General features: G+C 46.2%; 1 protein-coding gene across 12 annotated transcripts in view; it reads right to left on the reverse strand.

Moving 5' to 3' along the window:
* The window catches only part of OSBP2 (oxysterol binding protein 2), a 219,976-nt gene that overhangs the window by 198,225 nt on the left and 1,700 nt on the right, over nucleotides 1-20,051 (reverse strand). The gene's annotated exons all lie outside the window — the stretch shown is intronic.

The following is a 20,051-nucleotide window of genomic DNA, read 5'->3' on the forward strand; positions in this document are numbered from 1 at the left end:
ATGAATAAGTTCTTTGGTGGTGATTTCTGAGATTTTGGTGCACCTGTCACCCAAGCAGTGTACACTATACCCAGTGTGTAGTCTTTAACCCTCACGCTCCTCCCATCCTTTCCCCAGAGTCCCTGAAGTCCACTGTATCTTTCTTATGCCTTTGCATCCTCATGGCTTAGCTTCCACTTATGAGTGAGAATGTATGATGTTTGGTTTTCCATTTCTGAGTTACTTCACTTAGAATAATGGTCTCCAATTCTATCCAGGTTGCTGCAAATGCCATTATTTCATTCCTTTTTATGGCTGAGTAGTATTCCATGGTGTGTGTGTATATATATATCTCTCTCCACATTTTCTTTATCTACTCATTGATTGATAGGCATTTTGCCTGGTTCCATAAACTTTTCTTTTATTCCCATATTTGAGATGAGGAAACTGGGGATAAGAAGTAAGCTGCCAGAGTGACACCTACTAGATAGGTAGTAGACAGGTAACCGAGATAGTCTGACAGTTTCGCTCATGCTCTCTCTGGTGTGTAGTACCATACTGTAACTGAGAAGCTGCTGATGTGACCAGATGTGCTAAGATGAGGCATGTGGAAATGGGAATTTGTCTTGATAACAGTCTGCTTTGACTTGTAAGAATCTTTGAAAAGGGGGAAGACAGTTATAAAACCTCAGTGTTCTTTTTTTTTTTTTTTTTTTTTCCGAGATGGAGTCTAACTTTGTTGCCCAGGCTGGAGTGCAGTGGCAAGATCTCAGCTCACTGCAACCTCTGCCTCCCAGGTTCAAGTGATTCTCCTGCCTCAGCCTCTCGAGTACCTGAGATTACAGGCACCTGTCACCACACCCAAATAATTTTTGTGTTTTTAGTGGCGATAGGGTTTCACCATGTTGGCTGTAGAACAGGCTGGGTGAGGTGGCTCAACCCTGTAATCCCAGCACTTTGGGAGGCCGAGGTGGATGGATCATTTGAGGTCAGAGTTCCAGACCAGCCTGCCCAAACGTGGGGAAACCCTGTCTCTACTAAAAAATACAAAAAAAGTTAGCTGGGTGTGGTGGCACATGTCTGTAGTCCCAGCTACTCAGGAGACTGAGGTGGAAGAATCGCTTGAACCTGTCACTGCATACTCCAGTCTGGGCAACAAAGCGAGACTCTGTCTAAAAAAAAAAAAAAAAAAAAAAAGCTGTAGAACAGTTTTGAAGAATCCGGGATCCTGGGTTTATCTCTGTATTTGTCATTCTGGGGAGAAGCTACAATGGCTTCTATACCTCTGCTGCCCTGGGATGGAGGCAGCTGCCAGAGACATTGTTTATTTGGGGGACTCACACAAGCACCACGCATGGGCAGTTGCGGACCTGTCTACATGGTTACATACACAGTTAAAAGCTGGTCAGCACTCAGCAACCAGACAGCCTGAAGCTGAGCTCTCATGGGAAGCCTTCTTAAATTAACCAGTATGCTCCAGGAAACAGTCTGTGCTGGTTAATTTAACTGATTTTCTTTCTATACTTGTTGAAAATCTCTGTGGGAAAAAAAAAGAAAGTGAATCTGAGTTTCTGCCAAAGTTCAGGCAACTGGCCCCTGCCTGAGAGGCTCAGGGTCTGCAGGTACAGGACTGAGTGTAAACACCAGGGCTCCAGCCGGGCACCGTGGCTCACTCACACCTGTAATCCCAGCACTTTGGAAGGCCAAGGCGGGTGGAGTGCTTGAAGCCAGGAGTTTGAAACCAACCAGGACAACATAGGGAGGCTTAATCTCTACAAAGAAATAAAAAATTAGCCAAGTGTGGTGATGCATGCCTGTAGTCCCAGCTACTCTGGAGGCTGAGGTGGAAGGACTGCTTGAGTGCAGAACATCGAGCCTGCAGTGAGCCGTGATGGTGCCACTGCACCATTCCAGCCTGGGTGATAGAGTGAGACTACATCTCAAAATAAACAAAAACAAAAACAAACCAAAAAACCAGGGCTCCTTCCTTTACTGGCAGCCCAAGCAGGCCTGTCGCATAGAGGGCACTAGATAAATATATTGCTGGATAAATAAATAAAAGAATAAAGAGCTGAGGTTATGTCTATAATGACCCCAAGATACAACCTATATATGGAAGCAAATGATGAACAGTGATGCAAGTTGCTGGGCCTTAGACAAAGCAACTACACTTTCTGTGCCTTGTTTTCCCCATCTGTAAAATGAGCGTGATCATGGATGCTCCGGTTCCCTCCCAGGTCATGAAGACTGAAAGTGTGATGAAGTAGATCCACACACATATAAAACATTATTTCCTGCAATATTCTATTCTTGACCAGTTTTCTGCTTTTCATTTCATACAATGTGCAAAAGGATGAGAGCGGATGCTGAGGTTCCATAGCAGCTGGAAGCCCTGACCTCATGGAAATGGCTATCCACATCCTTACATAATACTTTCAAAGGACCCAGAACCAACAAATACACATCTGGCACTCTCCTCCCAGGGCAAATGAAGGAGGTGGGAAGGCTTGAGCACATTTCAGTTCAACAAGAATTTCCTGGGCTCCTCCTCTCCCAGTTGATGTACTGCTCTAGAGGAACAAAGATGTCATTCTGCCAGGTGGGAGGAAAAGGTGAGGTGGGAGGATTAGTTCAAGTCCCAAGGTTTGGAGAAGAAAGAGGAGGAGGGTGAGGAGGAAGCTGGAGGCAAAAACTACCAACGGTAAAGGAGATCTAGAGAACAGGGTCTCTCTAGATCTGAAACAGTCTGACATGCTCTGTCTTTCTCAAAGAGTTGCTTCCCCATGGACCCACTTGCCACTGATCTCCCTTTGGGTCACTTGCATTATCCTGAGTGTTACACCAGTGTGGCCTGCACTTTCGTGTCACATGAGCACCTCTGGGAGAGATGTATGAAGCCCAGTCTGGAGTCTGAGCATTAGCTGAATAAAGTGACAAAGATCTTTCTACAGGTCTCCAGAGACCTATGTCATCATGCCGGCTCTGAGATGATGATTACCAACCTGTCCAGCTAAAGAGGACCAGGCAGACACCACGGTGGGCTTCAGCAAGGAGATGAAACACAGAGAAAATGGGTTCTACCTAAGCAAAAACACCGTGGTCTTCATTCCTTTTTTTTTTTTTTTTTTTGGAGATAGGGTCTCATTGTGTTACCCAGGCTGGAGTGCAGTGATGTGATCTTGGCTCACTGCAACTTCTGCCTCCCAGGCTCAAGCAACCCTCCCACTTCAGCCTCCTGAGTAGCTGGGACCACAGGCACACACCACTGTGCCTAGCTAATTTTTGTATTTTTTGTAGACATGGGGTTTTTGCCATGTTGCCCAGGCTGGTCTTAAACTCCTAGACTCAAGGGATCCACCCACCTCAGCTACCAAAGTGCTGGGATTACAGAACTGAGCCACTGAGCCCGGGCTGGTCTTAATTTTGTGTTGAGAATACCAGTATGAACCGATAATATATTCTATTTTTAAAGATAACAAACATATTGTACTTTTTTTGTTTTTTTGAGACAGAGTCTCGCTCTGTCGACCAGGCCGGACTGCAGTGGTGCTATCTCGGCTCGCTGCAAGCTCCACCTCCCAGGTTCACGCCATTCTCCTGCCTCAGCCTCTGGAGTAGCTGGGACTACAGGCGCCCGCCACCACGCCCGGCTAATTTTTTGTATTTTTAGTAGAGACAGGGTTTCACCGTGTTAGCCAGGATGGTCTCAATCTCCTGAAGTCGTGATCTGCCCGCCTTGGCCTCCCAAAGTGCTAGGATTACAGGTATGAGCCACCGTGCCCGGCCATGTTTGTTTTATACCAAGCTAGGAAATAAATGTATTTGTATATATATGTATGTACATATATATCAAACATTGCATAAATATATATATTTCCTAGCTCTGTATAAAACAAATATAGATATTTCCTAGCTTTTATAAAACATACATAAATATGTATATATTTCCTAGCTCTATATACTAAAAAAACCTAAAAACAATGACCAACTGGGTGACAATGACCCCTTATGGCACCAAGATTATGATCTTCAAACACTACTTCCCACCAAAAAGAAATGTGGCTCCTTGGAGAAATGGCTGACTCCAGGCCTGGGACAAGACAAGTACAAGGCTGGGCGCGGTGACTCACATCTGGATTCCTGAGGCGGACAGATCGCCTGAGGTCAGGAGTTTGAGACCAGCCTGGCCAACATGGTGAAACCCCATCTCTACTAAAACTACAAAAATAAGCCTGGTATGGTGGCACATGCCTGTAATCCCAGCTCTAGGGAAGCTGAGACAGGAGAATCGCTTGAACCTGGGAGGCAGAGGTTACAGTGAGCTGAGATCGCACCACTGTACTCCACCCTGGGTGACAGAGTGAGACCCTGTCTCAAAAAATACATACATACATATATATATATATAAAACAAGTACAAGAAGAGCCAGGAACATGTTTTCTTTTTTTTTTTTTTGAGACGGAGTCTCGCTCTGTCGCCCAGGCTGGAGTGCAGTGGCCGGATCTCAGCTCACTGCAAGCTCTGCCTCCCGGGTTCACGCCATTCTCCTGCCTCAGCCTCCCGAGTAGCTGGGACTACAGGCGCCCACCACCTCGCCCGGCTAGTTTGTATTTTTTTAGTAGAGACGGGGTTTCACCGTATTAGCCAGGATGGTCTCGATCTCCCGACCTCGTGATCCGCCCGTCTCGGCCTCCCAAAGTGCTGGGATTACAGGCTTGAGCCACCGCGCCCGGCCAGGAACATGTTTTCAAGCCAGACAGCAATGAAGCTATTAAACCCTAATTCTACCAAGGGTTCTTCCAAAGGACTCTAGGGTCAACTTGAAGAGCCTTCAACTAACTAAAGACATGGCCAGACAACATGAGCATCTTTAAGGGTAGTGATAGTAGTGGGAAACACATCAAACATGCTCATATCTATGAGAATGTAATGATACTTAAGAAAACACAACTAATTGGCCACCACTAGAAGAGAAGCACCAACTCATTATTTTGAAAACTTGTGGAAAAAAAAAAATTCAAGAAAGAGTCAAGCCCTGATTCTGCTCTTCCTGCACGAACTGCACCTCTGAGTAACCAACGAGTGGCAGATGAGGGGAAGTTTCTCTTTGTAGAAGTATTCTTGCTAAGGCGGGGCACAGTGGCTCACGCCTGTAATTCCAGCACTTTGGGAGGCTGAGGAGGGGGATCACCTGAGGTCAGGAGTTCAAGACCAGCCTGGCCAACATGGTGAAACCCTGTCTCTACTAAAAATACCAAAAAAATTAGCCAGGCATGGTGGTGCACGTCTATAATCCCAGCTACTCGGGAGGCTGAGGCAGGAGAATTGCTTGAACCTGGGAGGCAGAGATTACAGTAAGCTGAGATTGTGCCACTGCACTCCAGCCTGGGCGACAAAGCGAGACTCCATTTCACAAAACAAAAACAACAACAAAAAACAGTATCCCTGCTAATAAATGAGGATGAAATGATAGACTAATCTGGGCTGGGCAAGGTGGCTTACATCTGTAATACCAGTGCTTTGGGAAGCCAAACATGGGATCACTGGAGCCCAGCAGTTCCCAGACCAGCCTGGGTAACACAGCAAAACCCCATGTCTTTAAAAAGAAAAAAATTTTTTTAAGAAGTAGACTAATTTTGCCAGGCACAGTGGCTCATGCCTGTAATCCCAGCACTTTGGGAGGCTGAGGCAGGCTGATCATGAGGTCAAGAGATTGAGACCATACTGGCCAACATGGTGAAACCCTGTCTCTACTTAAAAATACAAAAATTAGCCAGGTGTGGTGGCGTGCACCTGTAGTCCCAGCTACTCGGGAGGCTGAGGCAGGAGAATCACTTGAACCTGGGAGGCGGACTTTGCAGTGAGCCAAAATCGCACCACTGCACTCCAGCCTGGCAACAGAGTGAGACTCTGTCTCAAAAAAAAAACAAAAACCACTGGCCAGGTACGGTGGCCCACGCCTGTAATCCCAGCACTTTGGGAGGCTGAGGAGGGCAGATCACAAGGTCAGGAGATCGAGACCATCCTGGCTAACGTGGTGAAACCCCGTCTCTACAAAAAATACAAAAATTAGCCGGGTATGGTAGCACATGCCTGTGATCCCAGCTACTCAGGAGGCTGAGGCAGAGAGTCACTTGAACCTAGTAGGCAGAGGCTGAAGTGAACCAAGATCACACCACTGCGTCCCAGCCTGGGCGACAGAGCGAGATTCCATCTCTAAAAAAAAAAAAAGATTTAGACTAATCTAAGATTGATCATCACTAGCTGCTAACATCACAAAAAAAGAGAAGCCACCAGCTCCTGATAGAAGAACACGCCACCACCTATTCAACTTTCTAGATCCATCTGTCAAACTAAGACATTATGGAGGAGAGCGGAACATGTTAACCTACACCAAGAAAATGCCATCAGCAAAATCCAAACTGTGGGAAATTCTATGGGTAGATGTTGTTTGAGTCCCGATACAAACAAACGTATCAAAAAAAAAAAAATTCATGACATTTGAAACCACTGAAACTGTGAACACTGATTGGATATCTGATTATAAGGAATTATTGTTAATTTGTTTTAGTTGTAATAGTAGTATTGTGGATATGTTTTTATTTATTTATTTTATTATATTATTATTATTATTTTTGAGACAGAGTTTTCGCTCTTGTTGCCCAGGCTAGAGTGCAACAGCGCAGCCTCAGCTCACTGCAACCTCCGCCTCTTGGGTTCAAGTGATTCCACCCACCTTGGCCTCCCAAAGTGCTGGGATTACAGGCATGAGCCAACCCCCCTGGCCTGTGGATATGTTTTTAAAATCCTTACCCTTGGCTGAGTGCGGTGGCTCACGCCTGTGAAACCCCATCTCTACAAAAATAAAAAAATTAGCCGGGAATGATGGGAGGTGCCTATAATCCCAGCTACTAGGGAGGCTGAGGTGGAAGAATTGCTTGAACCCAGAAGGCAGAGGTTGCAGTGAGCCAAGATCATGCCATTGCACTCCAGCCTGGGTGACAGAAGAGACTCCATCTCAAAAAAATAAAAATAAAAACTAAAAAATCCTTATCCTTGAGAGATATATACTAAAACACTCACAGGTAAAATATCATAATTAGAATTCACTTTAAAATGATATGAGGGGGATTGAGATTAAACAAGATTGGCCTAGAAGTTAATAATTGTTGAAACTAGGTAATTGGTACATGGGGGTTCGTTATGCTATTGCCTACTCTTATATACGTTTAAAATTCTTCTTAATAAAGAGTTTTAAATATACATTAATACGATGAGCTCTCAATATCCTCACATATTCTTAGCTCATGTAAGCCTTAGAAAAGGGGCTGAACAGCCAGGCGAGGTGGTTGTCGCCTGTAATCCCAGCACTTTGGGAGGCCGAGGTGGGTGTATCACCTGAGGTCAGGAGTTCGAGACCAGCCTGGCCAACAGGGCAAAACCCTGTCTCTACTAAAAATTCAAAAGTTAGCTGGACATGGTGGCAGGCGCCTGTAATCCCATCTACTCGGGAGGGTGAGGCAGGAGACTCGCTTGAACCCAGGAAGTAGAGGTTGTAGTGAGCCGAGACTGCGCCACTGCACTCCAGCCTGGGCAACAAGAGCAAGACTCTGTCTCAAAAAAAAAAAAAGAAAAAAGAAAAGGGGCTGAAGAAGCTGGGCCATGTGTAGCCTCGTGGTCACTGCGTTCTCCTAGCAATTTATTGACTCCCCCTGGGCTACCAATGGTTCAGGCCGCATGTTGGGTCTTTATACTAGGAACAAAACACAAAATTACAAAAAGTAAATTTTCTTTTTTCTTTTTTTTTTTTCTTTTTTGAGAAGGAGTCTCGCTCTGTCACCCAGGCTGGAGTGCAGTGGTGCGATCTCGGCTCACTGCAAGCTCTGCCTCCCGGGTTCATGCCATTCTCCTGCCTAGCCTCCCCAGTAGCGGGGACTACAGGTGCCCGCCACTGCGCCTGGCTAATATTTTTTGTGTGTATTTTTAGTAGAGAGGGGGTTTCACCATGTTAGCCAGGATGGTCTTGATCTCCTGACCTTGTGATCCACCCTCCTTGGCCTCCCAAAGTGCTGGGGTTACAGGCGTGAGCCACGGCACCCGGCCCAAAAAGTACATTTTCTATAAAAATGCTTCACTTAAGGCCGGGCGCGGTGGCTTATGTCTGTAATCCTAGCACTTTGGGAGGCTGAGGTGGGTGGATCACTTGAGGTCAGGAGATCGAGATCATGCTGGCCAATATGGTGAAACCTCGTCTCTACTAAAAATACAAAAATTAGCTGGGCGTGGCGGCGCGAGCCTATAATCCCACCTACTCAGGAGGCTGAGACAGAAGAATCGCTTGAACATGGGAGGCGGAGGTTGCAGTGAGCTGAGATCACGCCACTGCACTCCAGACTGGCGACAAAGCTAGACTCCGTCTCAAAAAAAAAAAAAAAAAAAAAAAAAGCTTCAATGAAATTTGAGAGTCTTCCAAGTATAAGGCCCTAGGCCCAGCACTCTAGAGGACACTACATTGAGAAGACATGGCCCCATGTTCTGGTGGGGAGGAGGGAGGTATTGATCTAACGGAGAGAGGACGAATACCCAGCTGATGGGGTGCATGGCCAAATGAAATAACACACAAAAAGGCATCCAGAGGAAGAACAGTTCCTCCAGATTGCTGCAGAAAATCCATATAGGTCCATGCTGATATGACCCTGGGATTAAGCCTGCCCAGGTAGGGATTTCAGCAGCAATGAGGAGGAGTCCTTCTGGCTAAGGGGATGGCAGGAAGATCTGGAGTGAGGAATGAAACACATGTGGCTTGCAAAGGGGGAGTAAGGCAAGTTTGTTAGAAGAAGGGTCGAGGCTGGAGGAAGATGAGTGATAGGGAAAAGAGAGGCGGGACCTGGCTGTGAAGGACAGTGACTATCATGCCCAGGGTCAGGGCTTCATCTGGTGAGCCCAGGGAAACCACACACTGTATTAGGAAGGCAGCACCTCCTGCTGCTTCAAAGGACAATGCAATCTGGCAGTTTCCTATGCAAGCTCAGCCATGCCATCTGCCCTCCTCTTGGTTTCAGGCAATGGCCCAGCAATGCAGATCGAATGGTGTGAGTCAAGATTGTTAAATCGGTATTAAATGTAGAGCTGTGGCTGCGCATGTGACAAGATGCCAAATGGAATGAAGCATCACTAAGCAATCAGAACTCCAAGTACTCTTTAAAAAAAATGTAAGGCAGCATGGCAAAGCATTGCACATAAAAGAAAAAAGTGTACAGCACCCAGCATGACCCCAAAACTTATTGACAGTTTGCTCCATCTGTATGATTATGAAAGGAGCCTCTTAAAGCCACATCTCTGTGTGGTGACACCTGCTGTGTGATTCACCACACACCAAGCTGCCAATTTCAATTTTATTCAGAGGTGTTTCTTACCATCTACTCTCTCCATGTGTCAGCATCCAGCAGTCATCCAGGGAATAGGCCCACTTCCCCTCTCTTTCCCCTTGGGATAAGCATATATTGATCTTGTTCTAGGGAACCTCACAGTCTTTTCACAGACCTCTCCTTCTCTACTGACGTAGTTTGCCAGCTTTATCCCAAAAGACTACAGGGGAAGTGAAAGCCACATGTTTGACTATCCAGGGGCTCCCACAAAGCACTTTGCCTGAACCTTTTGGCCTCTTACTGAATGACCAGGGTGTGTGCACACTTCCCCCCTTCTCCTCCACTCCAGTTGTGTGACAGTGGTATGCAGGTCTGTTACACGCATTGCCTTGCACATTGTGGTCACTGCAGGAGATCAATAAACAGTAAACAATATGACCAAAGCTAGTGTAGGCTGAAATGTCACAAACATTTCAGACTTCTTGTCAGGCCCTAATCTTGGATTAACAGACCCTCCCTGAGAAAAGTACAAGGTTCAAGAGCAGCAGCTGAAGAACTCACAGCTGATACTCCACCAAAGGCGCAAACATACTGGGGAGGCCGGACGCAGTGGCTCACACCTGTAATCCCAGCACTTTGGGAGGCCAAGGCGGGTGGATCACGTGAGGTAGGGAGTTCGAGACCAGCCTGGCCAACATGGAGAAATCCTGACTCTACTAAAAATACAAAATTAGCCAGGCATGGTGGTGCATGCCTGTAATCCCAGCTACTCGAGAGGCTGAGGCAGGATAATTGCTTAAATCCTGGAGGCAGAGGTTGTGGTGAGCCGAGATCACGCCACTGCACTCCAGCCTGGTAAACAAGAGTAAAACTCCATCTCAAAAAGAAAAACAACTACTGGGGAGGAAGGGGTCCATGTGGCAAGTGTACCCCAGTCACATGCAAAAACCATGCTGCCAGATGGCCTTAGGCAAGGTCTAGATCAGACAAGTGTTTGTGAAGCAATCAAGGGCTAATCACACAGCCAGGAGTGCCACAGAGCAGGCACTCGGTACACAGAGCAGCAGACATGCTATGTGTTTGACACCCTGCAAGACTGGCACGTGGCCTTCTCTGATCAGAGACAGGAGGCCACTCCATCACTCAAAGCCAAGTATGGGCACTCTCCCTGAACCAGCCCTTACCCTGACTGATGTCACTGATGTCTGCGAGGAGGAAGGAGTTCACACCTGTGCAGAAAAGAGTTAACATAGCAAGCCTGAGACTGCCCGTCCTTTTTTTTTTTTTTTTTTTTGAGACGGAGTCTCGCTCTGTCGCCGGGGCTGGAGCGCAGTGGCCGGATCTCAGCTCACTGCAAGCTCCGCCTCCCGGGTTTACGCCATTCTCCTGCCTCAGCCTCCTGTGTAGCTGGGACTACAGGCGCCCGCCACCTCGCCCGGCTAGTTTTTTGTATTTTTTTAGTAGAGACGGGGTTTCACCGTGTTCGCCAGGACGGTCTCGATCTCCTGACCTTGTGATCCGCCCGTCTCGGCCTCCCAAAGTGCTGGGATTACAGGCTTGAGCCACCGCGCCCGGCCAAGACTGCCCGTCCTTTGACACGCCTGCTTCCAAGGGGCCTTTGACTGGTGTCTGGGAGCTTGAATTTGGGGAGGTTTCCCACCATTCTCTAACTGATAAGCGTGGCTCACTGTGCCTATACTGTTTGTGCAAACAATGTGATTTATGGCAAATATCTGCTTTCCAGCTGTAATACCAGCACTTTGGGAGGCTGAGATCACCTGAGGTCAGGAGTTCGAGACCAGCCTGGCCAACATGGTAAAAACCCATCTCTACTAAAAATACAAAAATTAGCCAAAAATCTCTTGAACCCAGGAGGCTGAGGTTGCAGTGAGCCAAGACTGCACCACTGCACTCCAGCCTGGGCAACACAGCAAGACTCTATCTCAAAAAACAAAAAAAAAATCTGGTTTCCTTCTGGGAATCTGGAATTCAGGTATGTGCCAAACAGAAGGTGCCCACATGATGAACCCCCAGTAAAAACCCTGGGCTCTGAGTCTCTAAGGAACTTCCCTGGTTGGCAGCATTTCACGTGTGTTGTCACAACTCGGTGGTGGAGGGATTAAGTGCGTGTTGTGTGACTGCACTGGGAGAGGATCCTTGGAATATTGCAGCTGGTTTTCCCAGACTTCACTTTGTTTCTTTGCCATTGTGCTTTCTTTGCATCCTTTCATTATAACAAAGCATAGCTGTGGGTACAACTATTAGGTTGGTGCAAAGGTAATCACAGTTTTTGTCATTAATATATGCTGAGTCCTGTGAGTCCTCCAAGTGGGTCATTGAGCCTGGGGTTACTCTTGGAGACCTCCGACCCAGGACCCCAGAGAAGAGTCTCCCCAGTGTGAGGTAGGTGGACACCTTTGCATGGGCTGAGTCAGAAGACTGTGATTGAATCCTGGTGCTGTTCATGTACTTCCAGTTTTTTCCCCATGTAACAGGATGGCAAGACCAGCACCCCTGCACTGAAACCATAAACTGGAAACCACTCTGACACTTGCAGAATACCCCACAAACAAAAGATCCTATTATTCTGTTGGATCTAACATTTTAAGGTAGAGGCCCCTTCTTTGATCAATAGCTGGCTTCCAACAGTGCAAGGGAAACCAACAGATGCACAGAAAACTACTTTTAAAAGCTACAAGGCCAGGCCAGGCACAATGGCTCACACCTGTAATCCCAGCACTTTGGGAGGCTAAGGCAGGCAGATCACTTGAGATCAGGAATTTGAGACCAGACTGGACAACATGGTGAAACTCCGTCTCTACTAAAAATACAAAAATTAGCAGGGCATGGTGGTGGGTGCCTGTAATCCCAGCTACTCAGGACACTAAGACAGGAGAATTGCTTGAACCTGGGAGGCAAAGGTTGTGGTGAGCCAGGATCATGCCACTGCACTCCAGCCTGGGCAACAGATGGAGACTCCATCTAAAAAAAAAAAAAAAAAAAAAAAAAAAAAAAAAGCTATAGGGCTGGGCGTGGTGGCTCACGCCTGTAATCCCAACACTTTTGGAGGCTGAGGCAGGTGGATCACTTGAGCTCAAGAGGTTGAGACCAGCTTGGCCAACATGGTGAAACCCCATCTCTATCAAAAATACAAAAATTAGCTGGGTGTGGTGGTGTACGCCTGTAATCCCAGCTACTCTGGAGGGTGAGGCAGGAGAATCGCTTGAACCCAGGAGGCAGAGGTTGCAGTGAGCCAAGACTGTGCCACTGCACTTCAGCCTAGGCAACACAGTGAGACTCCATCTCAAAAAATAAAAAAAAAAAAAGAACATATTGATTCACTGAGTAGCCTACTACAACACGTTCAAACCTAGAAACGCATTATATCCACATTCCCACTGCTGCTTTTCTTGCACTCCTGGCTTAAGCCTGCAATCTCCAATTTATCTCCCTAGTTAACTTATTGCAGGAAACAAGTTTTTGAAATGGAAGACAAATTAAGAAAAATCCAAGTTTGGCATGAACATACTTGGCTTTCTGAAATCCCATAAACTCACAGGCAACTGTAATTCATTTACTTGCTCATCCATTCACAGACTAACCAAGCTACTGAGGATGTATCAGTGGCAAGTACTGTTCCAGGCTCTATGTGGAATACAAAGAAGATGCCAAACTTGGCCATGGTATCCTCCTGACACAAAGTTATCTGCAGAGAAGCTCAGACACACCCTGTAAATTCCGAAAGGAGGAAGACCTGGTTCTTTGGATCAGTAGGGGGCTATTCTAGGTATTTCAAACAGAAGAAATTCAATACAAGGATCTGCTTACACAGGAGGAGGTACTGTTTTGTTTTGTTTTGTTTTGTTTTTTATTTATTTTTTGAGACGGAGTCTCACTCTGTCACCCAGGCTGGATTGCAGTGGCGTGATCATGGCTCACTGCAACCTCCACCTCCCGGGTTCAAGTGATTCTCATGCCTCAGCCTCCTGAGTAGCTGGGGTTACAGGCACCCACCACCATGCCCAGCTAATTTTTGTATTTTTAATAGAGACAGGATTTCGCCACGTTGGTCAGGCTGGTCTTGAACTCCTGACCTCAGGTGACCCACCCGCCTTGGCCTCCCAAACTGCTGGGATTACAGGCGTGAGCCACCACACCCGGCAGAGAAGGTACTATTGAAAGAGAATCCTGGAGAAGGTGAGACAACCCCAGGGTCATGGAGGTGGGGCACTAGCACCACAGCAGGGATGCACTGTCCAAGACAGAAGCTGGGACACCAGGTAAGCAGAAGGCAGACCTGAACCATGATGTGGCAGCTGAGATGGAGAGGAGGAGCTACAGAAGATAGACAGGCAGGACTTGGAAATTTCATCTGGTGTGGGATGAGGGAGGGAAGAGGCAGCAAGTATGACTCAGAGGTATTCAGCTATTCATAGAAAGAGGAGAGTTAGGAGGGGGAGGCAAGTTTGGTGGGGAAAATGACAATTCATGTCACTAGAACTTGCTGAGAATGTTGGTGTGCACTGTGCTCCTCTAAAATATGCTGCTAGTCCATTTATCACCTCTTTGCAACAACTCTGTGCTAAATGCTAAGAAAATATACTTCAAATACTCACACATGATCAACCTGTGCATTCCTTTTCGACCTCCTAACAGTCTCAGAGTATGTAACACTGAATAATAATTTCAAATTCAAGCTGAATTCAATAAAGCTACCTCCTGGGGTATCCAGCCCATTATGTGAGAACTAACCCTGCACACTTGCACCCTCAACTTCATGTTTTCAGGGACACTTTGCAACTGGATGGACTTTTCCATCTCCAGCCTTTGAGTATTATCAAAATTGACATTGAAAACAGTAGTTGCTCGTCATCACTGGCCATCAGAGAAATGCAAATCAAAACCACAATGAGATACCATCTCACACCAGTTAGAATGGCAATCATTAAAAAGTCAGGAAACAATAGGTGCTGGAGAGGATGTGGAGAAATAGGAACACTTTTACACTGTTGGTGGGATTGTAAACTAGTTCAACGACTGTGGAAAACAGTGTGGCGATTCCTCAAGGATCTAGAACTAGAAATACCATTTGACCCAGCCATCCCATTACTGGGTATATACCCAAAGGACCACAAATCATGCTGCTGTAAAGACACATGCACACGTATGTTTATTGAGGCATTATTCACAATAGCAAAGACTTGGAATCAATCCAAATGTCCATCAGTGACAGACTGGATTAAGAAAATGTGGCACATATACACCATGGAATACTATGCAGCCATAAAAAAGGATGAGTTTGTGTCCTTTGTAGGGACATGGATGCAGCTGGAAACCATCATTCTCAACAAACTATCACAAGAACAGAAAATCAAACACTGCATGTTCTCACTCATAGGTGGGAATTGAACAATGAGATCACTTGGACTCGGGAAGGGGAACATCACATACCGGGGCCTATTATGGGGAGGAGGGGAGGGATGGCATTGGGAGTTATACCTGATGTAAATGACGAGTTGATGGGTGCTGACGAGTTGATGGGTGCAGCACACCAACATGGCACAAGTATACATATGTAACAAACCTGCACGTTATGCACATGTACCCTAGAACTTAAAGTATAATAACAAAAAAGAAAAAAGAAAAAAAAAGAAAACAGTACAATATTTCTCGATGCCCAGTTTTCACAGCGGTTGGCTTTTGGGAACTGAGTTCGTGAGAAGGGTGAGTACACAGTCTATCCCAGAGGCAACAATGTCTTGGTGCTACATCTTCTGTTACCTGGCCACTGTCCCAAAATGGGTGCAGCTCACCAAGTGTTCAGTGGTCTTCCTCAGCCAAAGGATTTCTTTTTTTTTCTTGTTTTGAGACGTAGTTTCACTCTTGTTGCCCAGGCTGGAGTGCAATAGCACTCAGCTCACTACAACCTCTGCCTCCTAGGTTCAAGAGATTCTCCTGCCTCAGCCTCCTGAGTAGCTGGGATTACAGGCATGCGTCACTACGCCTAGCTAAATTTTTTTTTTTTATTATTTACTAAAGATGGCGTTTCACCATGTTAGTTAAGCTGATCTCAAACTCCTGACCTCAGGTGAGCCACCTGCCTCGGTCTCCCAAAGTGCTGGGATTACAGACATGAGCCACTGTGCCCAGTCAAGGACTTTCAAAATTTATTTTCACTTGACTGCAGCTATCTTTCTTATAGACCCAGGCTAATTTCTGGGAGGCATTCCTTGCTAACTGGCTTAGCCATTACTAAGCATAGATCAGTATGAACAATAAATAAATAATTTAAAATGCTTCTGTTTGAAATCATTTCCTGAGAAATAAATGTCATTTATAATGTCACCAAGCAGACAACTGGCATACAACAAAACAGAAGTTTGTCTAACCTAATAATTGTTGTCATTAATGTAGATAAAAATTATGTTTGGAACACCTTCTCTGTAAAAACTTGCTGATGACAATACCTTTGAAAATTCTGTATCATTTAGGAATTCTTCTCTAATTTTATGGACTCACATGTTTCCTGTGAGATAAGAACTAGGGATAAATTTTTTCAAAGGGAACTTCCTGCAATTAAAAAAAAAAAAAAAGCCAACATTGAACAAAAAACCATATTCCTATATTCTCCTTGTTAGTATCCAAATAAGCATATAATTAAGAATGCCAAGTAATGGAATAAGAATCTTGCCTTCTAGGCTGGGCTCGGTGGCTCACACCTGTTATTCCAGCACTTTGGGAGGCCAAGGCGAGCGGATCACGAGGTCAGGAGTTCGAGACTAGCCTGGCCAACACGGTGAAACCCTGTCTCTACTAAAAATACAAAAAAAAAATTAGCTGGGTGTGCTGGCATGCCTCTGTAATCCCAGCTACTCGGGAGGCTGTGGCAGGAGAATTGCTTGAACCTGGGAGGCAGAGGTCACAGCAAGCTGAGATCGTGCCACTGCACTCCAGCCTGGGCGACAGAATGAGACTCCATCTCAATAAAAAAAAAAAAAAGAAGAATCTTGTGTTCTGTCTTATTTATATTCCAATATAAATAAGATATATTCTAATATATACTGTCAGAAAGAAGTAAAAATCTGCCAACAATTATCAATATCTCATAGAAACACTTTTTACACGTGATATTTATAAAGAGCATTTTAAAAAATTCCTAATAATATGAATGTCACTAAGCCCAACTATTGGTAAAATGTGCTTTCTTCCTTAGAATATACTTAAGCAATCAAATGAGCTTCTCGAGCAAAATCCAGGGCAGAAGTGTACCCGAGGAAGTCACATTGAAAGGAGAAATTTTAATCCAAACCCCCATTCTTTCGCTATTAAGGTAAAAATAATGGAAATGGAAATGCAGGTCAGGACCACAATGAGCGATCATAGTTCCTATTCGAATGGCAAAATCAATACTAACAATATCAAGTGTTGCAAAGGATAAGGATCCACAGAATCTCTTTTTTGTTACCGGTGGGAATATAAATTTGTGCAACTGCTTTGGGAAACAGTTTGGCATTATGTAAGATGAACATTCACAATTCTCTACAACCCAGAAATTATACCCAAGAGAAATTCCTGCACACATACAAGAATGTTTGTAGTGACCCATCGTCAGGAATATGCATAAGTAAAAGGTGCCACATTTGCACCCTGGGCTTTATACAATAGTCAAAATAAGTCCTGCAAAAATAACATACTCTATATATTAGAAACCCTTTTTAAAATATGGTTAAAGATGACTGCATAGCCAGGCGCAGTGGCTCATGCCTGTAATCCCAGCAGTTTGGGAGGCTGAGGAGGGTGGATCCTTGAGGCCAGGAGTTTGAGACCAGCCTGGCCAACATAATGAAACCCCGTGTCTACTAAAAACACACAAAAAATTAGCTGGGCACAGTAGCGTTCGCCTGTGATCCCAGCTACTCAGGAGGCTGAGGCATGAGAATCACTGGAACCTGGGAGTGGGAGAGTGTAGTAAGCCAAGATCAGGCCACTGCACTCCAGCCTGGGCAACAGAACAACACTCTGTCTAAAAAAAAAAAAAAAAAAAAATTGCAATGAAAAATATGGGTTCTTAAAAATTACACCTAGATGAGATAAAATTAAATAAAATGCGGAGAAAAGTGGATGGTGACCAGGATTTGGAATGGTGGCTATCCTGGAGGAGGGGAGGCCAGAAGGTGGGATGGGATGGCAGGGGGCACAAGAAATAGTTGCCCACATTTTCTCCAAACACCAGGCTTCACTTAGTTAAAAATTTAAAAGTTGGCCAGGTACGGTGGCTCATGCCTATAATCCCAGCACTTTGGAAGCCAAGGCGGGCAGATCACGAAGTCAGGAGTTTGAGACCATCCTGGCCAACATGGTGAAACCCTGTCTCTACTAAAACACAAAAAATTAGCCAGGTGTGGTGGTGCGCGCCTGTAGTCCCAGCTACTCAGGAGGCCGAGGCAGGGAAATTGCTTGAACCCAGAAGGCGGAGACTGCAGTTTGCTGAGATCATGCCACTGCACTCCAGCCTGGTGACAGAGCAAGACTCTGTCTTTAAAAAAAAAAAAAAAAATTAAAAAATTGAAACGTTGAGAGTGGTCTTTCCGAAAGGGGAGCCAGCAGAGAAATGGCTCTGATTCCTTCTTCACCAGCCACATTGCCCAGCAGGTAAGCCTGACTCTACTCGCCCCCAAGGAAAAGAGATCATGAATTTAAAAATTATTTCACTCTGTTTCCAACTCACGAGTACCCTAATCTCACCTCTATCCCCAGCCACACCCATTTGGCCAACTGCTGAGAGCTGGGTGTCTGGAGAGGGCTGGAGGAGATAACACACATGCACGGCGCTGGGCACAGATGGCGCAACTGAAAACCCACCCTGCTGCTCTCAGGGTTACATGACAGACCTGGAGGATGCTCAGTCCTTGATCCCAGCTGGCAGGATGGCCTGTTCTGGAAGGGGGGGATTCAGATCAGAAGCGGGGACAGGAGAGCAGCGTCAAACATCTCAAGTGGCAATTCCAGCTGCACCTCAAATGGGCCTTTTCGGCACATAAACTCATCTCTGGTGGCGTTCGGACACTCAGCCTGCAAGCTGGCTGCCTCTGGGGAGGCCACTGAGGTTCATTCATTCAGCCTCAGTTCCCCTTTCCTGGCCAGCCTTGCATGGAATGCAGTGAAGGCACAGGGTCCTATAAATGTCAGGAATCGTTCATTCTACCTGGGTGAGGTCAGCAACAATTTGAACCACCTTAGAATCTCGAAAAGTCTGAAGAGGAAATTGCAGAGCTGGACTGTACACGCACACACACAAGAAGCTTGTTCTTACTCCCTCCTCCCCCCAGAACTAGCATTTATCTTCACAACATTATCAGCAAGCAGTAAGAATTTTTCTTAGTTACCCAGAGAATCTACACATTTGAGATTACTCTGAAATGTCAACTGTCTACACATGTTATTTTAAGAAAAGAAGATTTGAGAGGCCGAGATGGGCAGGTCATGAGGTCAAGAGATCAAGACCATCCTGGCCAACATGGTGAAACCCCGCTTCTACTAAAAATACAAAAATTAGCTGTGCATGGTGGCGTGAGCCTGTAATCCCAGCTACTCGGGAGACTGAGGCAGGAGAATTGCTTGAACCTGGGGGGCGGAGGTAGCAGTGAGCCAAGATTGTGCCACTGTATTCCAGCCTGGGCGACAGAGCAAGACTCCATCTCAAAAACAAAAACAACAGAAAACAAAACCCTGTAGTGGGTGACTTGAAGGGATACTGTTGGCTGAATGAAGTGAATGAAGTGACCTGAATTTCAGCAACAGCAAGTCAAGGTCCTTCTGTGTGCAACAGTGAAACAGTGCTTCTCAGAGTGTGGTACTGGACCAGCATCACCGGCCACGCCTGGGAAGTTATTAGAAAAGCCGAATCTCAGGCCATTCCCCTAGGCCCACTGAATCAGAAACTCAGTGGGGAGGCCCAGCACTTTGTGTTCCAACAAGCTCTTCAGGGAATGCTGATGCACACTCAGGTTTGAGAACCACTGGCATAGACTGATCTGAGTTCTCAAGGCTTAAACCAACCATCCCCAGGAAGCAGACTCAGGGAAGAGCCAGTAAGAAAGCAAAGGGAGGCTTCACTAACCTCCTCCTTTCAACCACTTTCAGTGGGAAGACAATGTTAGCTCTCTCACTGCTGGACTTCAATTTTGAATCCCATGCTGGTTCTGGAATAAGAAAGGAGGGCAGCAAAACACCTCCTGGTTCTCCGCAAAACACCAAGATGGACTCCTGAAGGCCAGGAGCCCTGTCCAATACATCTGTGAGTCTGTGGTGCCCAGCCCAAGGCCTGGCAACCAGAGGCATCAGGAAAGGTGGGAGTAACTGCCCCAGGCGGGAAGAATAAGCAGCCCTTCCTAAGCGTGTGGGTCCTAAGGACTGAACAAGGTGACTGTCTCCCTCAATCCCAAACACACAATGAAGTTAGCTCCCGAACCAGAAAGGGCAAGGACTTTGAAGGGCTGACTCTAGCTAGCTGCCCCAAGCCCCACAACTGCCAGGCAGGAGAGAACTGAGGCCCCAGATCACTCCCTTACTCCACCTCCCCACTTGCCCAAAAATCCAAGTTTGCCAGAGGTCATGTCCACAGATTACATTCACCCTTGCCAGAGGTCAGGGCCCCCAGCCCTTGGCGGCGGGCCAGAAGTGTGCCTTGTCCTGCTGGAATGC

The sequence above is a fragment of the Macaca fascicularis genome, chromosome 10 (genome assembly GCF_037993035.2).
Source record: "Macaca fascicularis isolate 582-1 chromosome 10, T2T-MFA8v1.1".
NCBI classification, from domain to species: domain Eukaryota; kingdom Metazoa; phylum Chordata; class Mammalia; order Primates; family Cercopithecidae; genus Macaca; species Macaca fascicularis.